We start from the raw sequence: 8,261 nt of genomic DNA on the forward strand, positions 1-8,261 counted from the left end.
ATGTACTAGAAAATCTGAAAAGAAGAAGTAGCGGGCTCAAATATAGAAAGCCAAACAATAGCCTTGTGAGACTTCATTAATCAGCTATGTGAGATGTTATGACTGGCCACTCAAAGACGTGGAATAAACTTCCCCCGAATTATAGGCAGGATGAAGAAACTTATAACCATCCACATACCAGTAGAAATTAAATTAAATACACATTCTATTCACACAGGGACTTCTAGACAGAGCAGACATAGGCAGGTTCATCTGACTTTAGGACTTTAATAAGAGTAAGAAGCAGAATTAAAAATACTCCCTTTTAGCTTTGCGCAGTGGCAGTATCGTAGCCAATGAGGTTTATCCGAGGCGCGATTATTGCTAACTGAAAAATACTTCCTTTTTTTTGCTGAATGCCTGTTTACAAGATGTGTATTTTCCACTGATATCCAAGTCTTATGTGGATATACTGGTATCCATATAAGAGCTTTCTTCTTTTTTCTTTCTTTTAAAAAATTCTTTCATACAGTATATCCCTATCAAATTTCTCCTCCATCCACTCTCCCAGTACTTTCCTCCCACCTCCCCTACCTTCCCAGATCAACTGTTCCTTCATGTCCCTTCAGAAAAGAGCAGGCTTACCAGAGATATCAAACAAAAATGGTACAACAAGTTATAATAAGATTAGGTTCATACCTCGTATCAAGGCTGGGAAATGAAGCCCAGTAGAAGGAAAACGGTCCCACGATCAGGCAAAGAGTCAGAGACAACACCACTCCCCCTGTTTGGAGTCCACAACCATAACATATATGCAGACTCTTGCAGGTAACACGGTTCTTGCTTCAGTCTCTCCAATATCCTATGAGACCTGCTTAGCTGACTCTATGGGCTATGTTCTGGATCCCTCTGTCTCCTACAATCCTTCTCCCCCTCTTCCAAGGGGTTCCCTGAGCTCCACTTAATTTTTGAATGTTTGGGTGTGTGTCTCTGCATCTGTTCCCATAAGCTGCTGAAGGAAGCCTCTCTGATGACAATTGGGCTAGCCACCAATCTATGAGTATAGCAGAATATCATAAAGAATCACTTCATGTTTTGTTGTTTGTTTTTCATTTGTCAGTCATGTTTGGTTTTACCCCTATGTCTCTGGGCTATCCAGACTCCAGTTCCTGGCCATATAGGCAGTGTCAGGCATGGGCTTCCTCTCATGGCATGGGCCTCACATTGGACCAGACATTGGATGGCCAAACCCACAGACTCTTCGCTATCATTTCTCCAGCAATTTTTTTGAAGCCAAGGTAGACATGGGTCAAAGGTTTTTGTAAAATGAGAACCCATAATAAAAGTCTATTTAACAATTTATTAAGAGGTGCAATGAAAATCAAACTCACAAATATCAAACAAGGCAGATGCTGATACAACTGCTGCTGAATCTTCGCTTTTCCAACGCTTATCGGGACCAGCCACAAGGCTTGCCTCGGCTCTGACACCCAAGATAGTATTGCAACCTTTCTCCTCCATCTTATCTGGTCATGCCTCCAGAGAACACCACACTAATAGCTCCCAAATGTCATTGGCTAAACTGATCAAGCCCCGACAACAATTTTGTGGCTGGGTTGGTGTTCCAGTCCCATCATTGAAAGACTTGCCTGGTTACAGAAGATGGCTGATTTAGCGTCTATATCTTCTATTACTCACAGTCCTCCCAAGGGTCACCATGGTAGATTCTAGAGAGTTTCCACTGACATCACCCTCCCAATGTCCCCAATTCCAGTCTCTCCCCAAAGTGTCTCTCTCTACACCTCCCATATCTGATCCCTCTCATTTCCATCCCCATCTACCTTCAGTCTAGTTGCAAAATTGTTTCTATTCTCCCTTCCCAGAGAGATTTATGTGTCCTCTTAAAGCCCTCCTTGTTACTTAGCATCTCTGAGACTGTGGAATTAGAGTGATTGTTCTTTACTCTTAATGTCCACTTATTAGTCAGGACAAACCATGTTTGTCTTTCTGAGTCTGGATTACCTCATTCAGGATGTTTTTTTTTCTAGTTCTATGAAGAATCACAGCAGTAGGGGTTATAAGAAATCAAATATCAATAAATGTAGGCAAACTGTCCATCATAGGGTGTCTGTATGTAACTCAGGAACTATAAGAAAAGAATGCAGATAGGGATATGGTCCCCCTGCTGGGAGGAGTTGGCTGCAACTCATACCCCTGAAGGAGCAAAGAAGTTAGTTTTGAGAGCTAGGAAATGAAAACCAGTCAATATCTTATCATTGCTATTTAAATCCTGCTGAGAAATTGCAAGAGTCCTTTCTCAGTTCTGCCTTCTAAAGTGATTCTGTTAGCAAGTATTGGAAGGCATCTCCGAAATACACACCTACACTGTAGCTGTATGTCCAACTTGGGACGTTATGCATAACAAAATTATTTTGGAAAGTTGGATTTGTGTCAGAGTTAATGGTCAAATATCAAGCACTTACCTTTGTGATTACAGGATCTGTGCACATTCCTTTTTATGGCTAGGAAATAGAGTGACCATCTCATACCAGTACTTTCTGAAATAGAGATATATTCACACACTCCTCACACAAGCAAAGAAAACATAGGAGCATCAGCGTAACTTGTAATCTTCTGGTTAGGTTCGGTTTCTATTTGCTCAGCTACAGCTGAACTTATCTATGGCAGAATAATGGTGTAAAATCCCCTAGCTGCCATCACCAACCCTTGTTTAAAATAATAGAGCTATAATGTGGAAACCAATGTGTGCAAGGTTTTCTCGATTCATTATTTCTGAAGGTACTCAAATAAAACTATTTACAATGTGTCTTATTATTCATTGATTTTCCTTTGAACTCAGCCAGTGTCACACTTAACCAACTTGGTAGTCTCATACATTTACTCTAGGAAATCAAGGATTCATTCGTTTTGTGCGTGCTATAGGGTAATTCAGAGACTCCTCTCTGTGCTCACTATGTAGCAGCTTCCTGGTTTCTCCAGGTAGATGGTCAAGATGAATTTCTAATCAAAATATCACTGTTTTCTGTAATAGTTATATAATGAAAAAATGATGAATAGCTCACAATGTCCATAAACCTGTCTTCTAAAGTGATACTGTAGAAAAGATTGGAAGGTATTTCAGAAATACACACCTATACTGTATCTGGATATCCAACTTGGAATGTTTTGAATAACAAAATTTATTTTGGAAGGTTGGATTTGTGTCAGAGGTAATGGTCAAATATCAAGCACTTACTTTTTTGGTTAAAAAATGTTGGCCTTAGTTGGAACATTCCTTTTAGTTCTTTGGAAATGAGGTGACTAAAGGTGAAGTCAAAGCTACAACCATGGGAAGCAAGACTTTTTTTTTTTGTTATTGATAAAAGTAGAATAAAAAAAAAATTTCCACCTCCTCCGAGCCTCCCATTTCCCTCCCCCTCCTCCCACTCTTCTCCCCCTCCTCCCACCCTTCTCCCCCTCCCCCCACTCCTCTCCCCCTCCCTCTCCAGTCCAAAGAGCAGTCAGGGTTCCCTGCCCAGTGGTAAGTCCTAGGTCCTCCCCCCTCCGTCCATATCAAGGAAGGTGAACATCCAAACTGGCTAGGCTCCCACCAAGCCAGCACATTAAGTAGGATCAAAACCCCGTGCCATTGTCCTTGGCGTCTCATCAGCCCTCATTGTTCGCCATGTTCAGAGAGTCCAGTTTTATCCCATGCTATTTCGGTAACAGTCCAGCTGGCTTTGGTGAGCTCCCAGTAGATCAGCTCCACTGTCTCAGTGGGTGGGTGTACCCCTCGTGGTCCCGACTTCTTTGCTCATGTTCTCTCTCCTTCTGCTCCTCATTGGGACCTTGGGAGCTCAGTCCATTGCTCCAGTGTGGGTCTCTGTCTTATAGGTGATCCTAAAGAAGCTAAGTAAGAAGGTGAACCCAAGGAAAAACATATAGTTATCCTCTTGGCTAAGGGAAGTAGACAAAATTGCCGGGGAGAAAATTGGGATCTTGGGGGTGGGGTGGGATGGGGGAAGGGGAGATGGGCAGAGAAAAGGTAGAAGGGAAGGAGGGGGGGACTTGGGGAAACAGGAGGATCGGGATAAAGGAAGGTTGGATAGGGGAGCTCGGAACCACAATTCTTAGTTAAGGGAGCCACTTTAGGGTGGGCAAGAGACTTGACCCTAGAGGGGCTCCCAGGTGCCCAAGCTGAGGTCCCCAGTTAGTTCCTTGGGCAGCTGAGGATAGGGAACCTGAAATGACCCTATCCTAGAGCAATACTGACAAATATCTTGCATATCATCATAGAACCTTCATCTGGTGATGGATGGAGATAGAGACGGAAGCAAGACTTTTAAACAGAAAAGGAAGTGCGCTAGTAGAGAGAGACACATTACACATCTGCCTCTCGGTTCTCTGAAACATGGTTTCTGGCTCTGAAAGATAAACATTTGCTAATTGCAGAATCCCACAATCAAAGACACGTGGAAAGATGAGTAAACGCCTTTTTCTCACAACAGTTTCCTATTACACAATGCTGAGTGGGACTTCAAATAAAGAGGCCTAGGGCTCTATAAGACCATGAAAGCTGAGCAGAGAAAACACTGTGAGCAAATCTCTGTCTAGAATAAATATGTATTCCTGAAGCCAGGCATCAGCTTCCTGGAAGAAAGGATGGCGTCAAGCATCCTCGTTTCTCCATACAGGAATATATGAGGCAAACCTCTGAATGTAGAATGACTGGTTTGGCATTCGTGAGTGAAACATATGCTAATTTCTGTAAACTGTTGGAATTTTGGGTTTTTTTAGAACTACTTTTAGTAGGAAATTTTGCTTCATCATTAAATTTAAGAATTGTCATGGCCCATGATAGAATTAAGCTTAAAAGTAACTATTATGTGTCTGGAGTCATAGCTCTATTAGCCTGGCATGAATAGTGCCCTATCCTTAACACAAAGTAACTAGGTATAGTGATATACATGTGTTATTCCAATATTACAGGATCAGAAATTCAAGGTCATCTTTGACTTCTTAGCAAGTTCAAAACCATGCTGGGCTTTATGAGACTCTGCTTGGGGGAAAAAGTTGCTATATAAAAATTACCATTCTACATATAATATTATCAAACACATATAAGTCCATACTAGGCCAATTGATTTTTTTGTATATACCCAGAAATGACTTCCTCATATTTGATGTAAAAAAGGCAACTTTAAAATTTTTATTAGTCATACCAGTGATTTTTAAACCTTCAAATATCACAGTTAAATTGCTTTTAATTGGAAAATTATATAAGAAAAATAAAGCTGAATTACTTGGAAAATTAAAATTAAGGTCTTCTTTGCCATCATCTGTCTCTCCTGTCATGTACAGTACATCATCTTTTTGTTACTAAATGACTTATTTACTAACAGGGCTAATGTAAGATTTCCAATATTCTTTTTCATCTTGATACCACAAAACTTTTATAATATGATAGGTTTCTGAAGACACACATTTCACAAAAAAATGATTCATACAGGGCTATATATAAGATGGAAAGGTTTTTTCTTTACCTATTTTTCAATATACCAAGTGTCTCAGGAAAAAGAGTATTAAATGTTATGTGCAGCCCAAGCTCTATTTGTTGGATGGATGGTTTAGTATCAGTGTCCATGGGGGCTTTTCCTGGTAACATTTGTTTCTAATAGCTACAGCTATTTTGCCATAGCAAAGCATTTCACAATGTGATTTAGAAGCTGCATTGGCACAGAAATAAAATGATTGACTAATGATTAAGAAAAGATGACTGATGGAATAGAAGATTGGTTTCAATGACTGAATGAGGAAGGCAAAATAACTCATGTTAAATATAAGCTGATTTTTCTTGTAGCTTTCTTCATGTGGCATATGTTTTTGAGGATTCTTTTCTCTGTTAAATGGAAGATTGCATATAGTGATGCAGCTTTCTTCACCCAGAATTCTAGTCTGGTCTGGACCACGGACATCTCCCTTCATCCAGCATTCTAGTCTGGTCTGGACCACGGACATCTCCCTTCATCCAGCATTCTAGTCTGGTCTGGACCACGGAAATCTTCCTTCCTCCAACATTCTAGTCTGGTCTCGACCACAGACATCTTCCTTCACCCAGAATTCTAGTCTGGTCTGGATCATGGACATGGTCCTTCATCCAGCATTCTAGTGTGGTCTGGACCATGGACATCTTCTGCATTTACTTTTCTCCCACCATAGCATCCTCTTTTTCAGGAAAATGGTTTTCCCCAACGACTGTGAGCCTAATACACTATCTAGAAAAAGGACCTACACAAACACAATTCTTAGAGGAGAGGGGGCTGCAATTCCTTATAAAGCCCCGCCGGCCATAGGTTGAGCACTGTGAAAGCTAGGCTTCCTCAATTTCTGGAGAGGCTGTGGGGGAAAGGAGAGCTAAGGCACGGTGCTCTAATGATAGTGTTGCCCTCATCCGTGTCAACTCACTTGCCCTCATGGTCATGCCGCTCAGATATATACTACACATGTTGAAATGCTTTCAGCTAAATTAGGTTTTGAAATGAAAAATTCACATCCTAACGTTTCCTTTCTTGTAGCATTCAAATTGTGTTTGAAAGTAAAAATTGCAATGTGGGAAACACAAAGCAGAGCAACTAAAAATATGAACACTATATTGCACGATATTTTATTTATTTCCTTTTTTTTTTGATAAAGGGTCAAATGTAGCTGGAGATGGTCTCAAACTCACTTTGTATCTGAGGCTGGCTTTGAGATCTCAATCTTCTGGCTTTCAGTTTCACAGGCTTTGGTTTTCCGTGTGCCAATGCTCTAAGGTGGTAACAATTTTCATGAATTCCGGAACAGAGAGGGGCAAGTCCAGGTTACTCTTAGGCATTAGAATGAGATGTTGTGCTCATTCACTGCTAACATCGCTGCATTGCTTCTGGGTCCTTGCACCATACAGATCTCTAGTCCATACACAGTGTCACATCCCTTAATTTAGCCCCCCTCCTTTGTCTGTGTATCTCCTTCCACTCCCACATCACGATCTGCTATGAATATGGCATTCCCAGGCCACTTCTTCCAAGCCCTTTTTTATGCTAACCACATATTAATCTGTTCTCATAGGTCAGACACGAGATCAGGATAGGCTTTGACTTGGACCTTTACTTCAGAAAAGATTCCCAAAGGCCTTCACAATACATACTCCTCTCTCTTAATGGCTCTTTCTCACATTACTCCTTTTCAATTTTTTCTTGTATTTTTTTTCTTTTGTGTGTATGGGTGTTTTGCTTGCAGCGTAACACCCATGAGCATATACACACCATGAGCATGCCCAGTGCCCAAGAAGGTCAGAAGAGAGTGTCAGATATCTTAGAACTGGAGTTACATGGTGGTTGTGAGCCACCATGTGGGTGCTGGCAAGCAAATCTCAGTCTTCCGAAAGAGCAATACATCTTTCTAATAGCTGAGCTCCTTCTCTAGCCACTTGCCTATACCCTTGAAGGTTCTTCTTTCTCATGACCCTCATTCCTTCTTGTGCATTTGGCTTCGGACAATACATCAAAAATAGTATTTTCATGCTGGAGAACAAAGCTTAATGAGAAATTTTATGGTAGTATGTATAGGGTTCCAGCTTCAATAGTCAATACCGTGTGTGTGTGTGTGTGTGTGTGTGTGTGTGTGTGTTTCACTGGTTATCAGGCTTAGCTGTTTGCAAGTTCTTGGACTTGAAAAGAATTGAAGATGAGAGTTCACACAGGTTCACAAATGTAGCAAGGTAACTTTATTTGAAGCAAAGCATAGCCCAGATTAGAAGAGGTTATACCACCACAATTGTTAAGACTGGCATTGGCCCAGGTAGCAGGCCTGTTCTTTTTGTCTACCAACCAGCTCCCAAATCACGACACAGAGATTTATTATTAGTGATGAATGCTCAGCCAAGGCTTATACTTGTTTGTTGCTAGCTTTTTTTTTTTCGATAGCTTAAATTAACCTGTTTTCTTTGTCCACATTTTGCCTTCAGGCTTTTCCCCATTCTTTCTGTGTGTCCTACTCTGTGTGTGCTGTCTGGTGGCTGCCTAGATAATCCCCATGTGTCAACCCCTCTTTCTTCCCCATTCTCTCCTATCTTCTCTCGCTCTTTTCAAGCCTAGATTTCTCCTTTTATCTATTCTTTTCACCTGCCAGATCTTCCTATCCCTCTCTCTGCCCAGCTATTGCCATCCAGCTCTTTATTAGAGCAATCAGGTGCCTTAGGCAGGCAAAGTGAAACAGCAATACATCTTTGAATAATTAAACAC

The 8,261-nt window shown here is 41.1% G+C and overlaps 1 pseudogene; it reads left to right on the top strand.

Moving 5' to 3' along the window:
* The first annotated feature begins 306 nt into the window (after nucleotides 1–306).
* Nucleotides 307–439, top strand: LOC142836673 (U4 spliceosomal RNA; annotated as a pseudogene).
* Nucleotides 440–8,261: the final 7,822 nt, after the last annotated feature.

The sequence above is a fragment of the Microtus pennsylvanicus genome, chromosome 16, assembly GCF_037038515.1.
Source record: "Microtus pennsylvanicus isolate mMicPen1 chromosome 16, mMicPen1.hap1, whole genome shotgun sequence".
Taxonomy (NCBI): Eukaryota; Metazoa; Chordata; class Mammalia; order Rodentia; family Cricetidae; genus Microtus; species Microtus pennsylvanicus.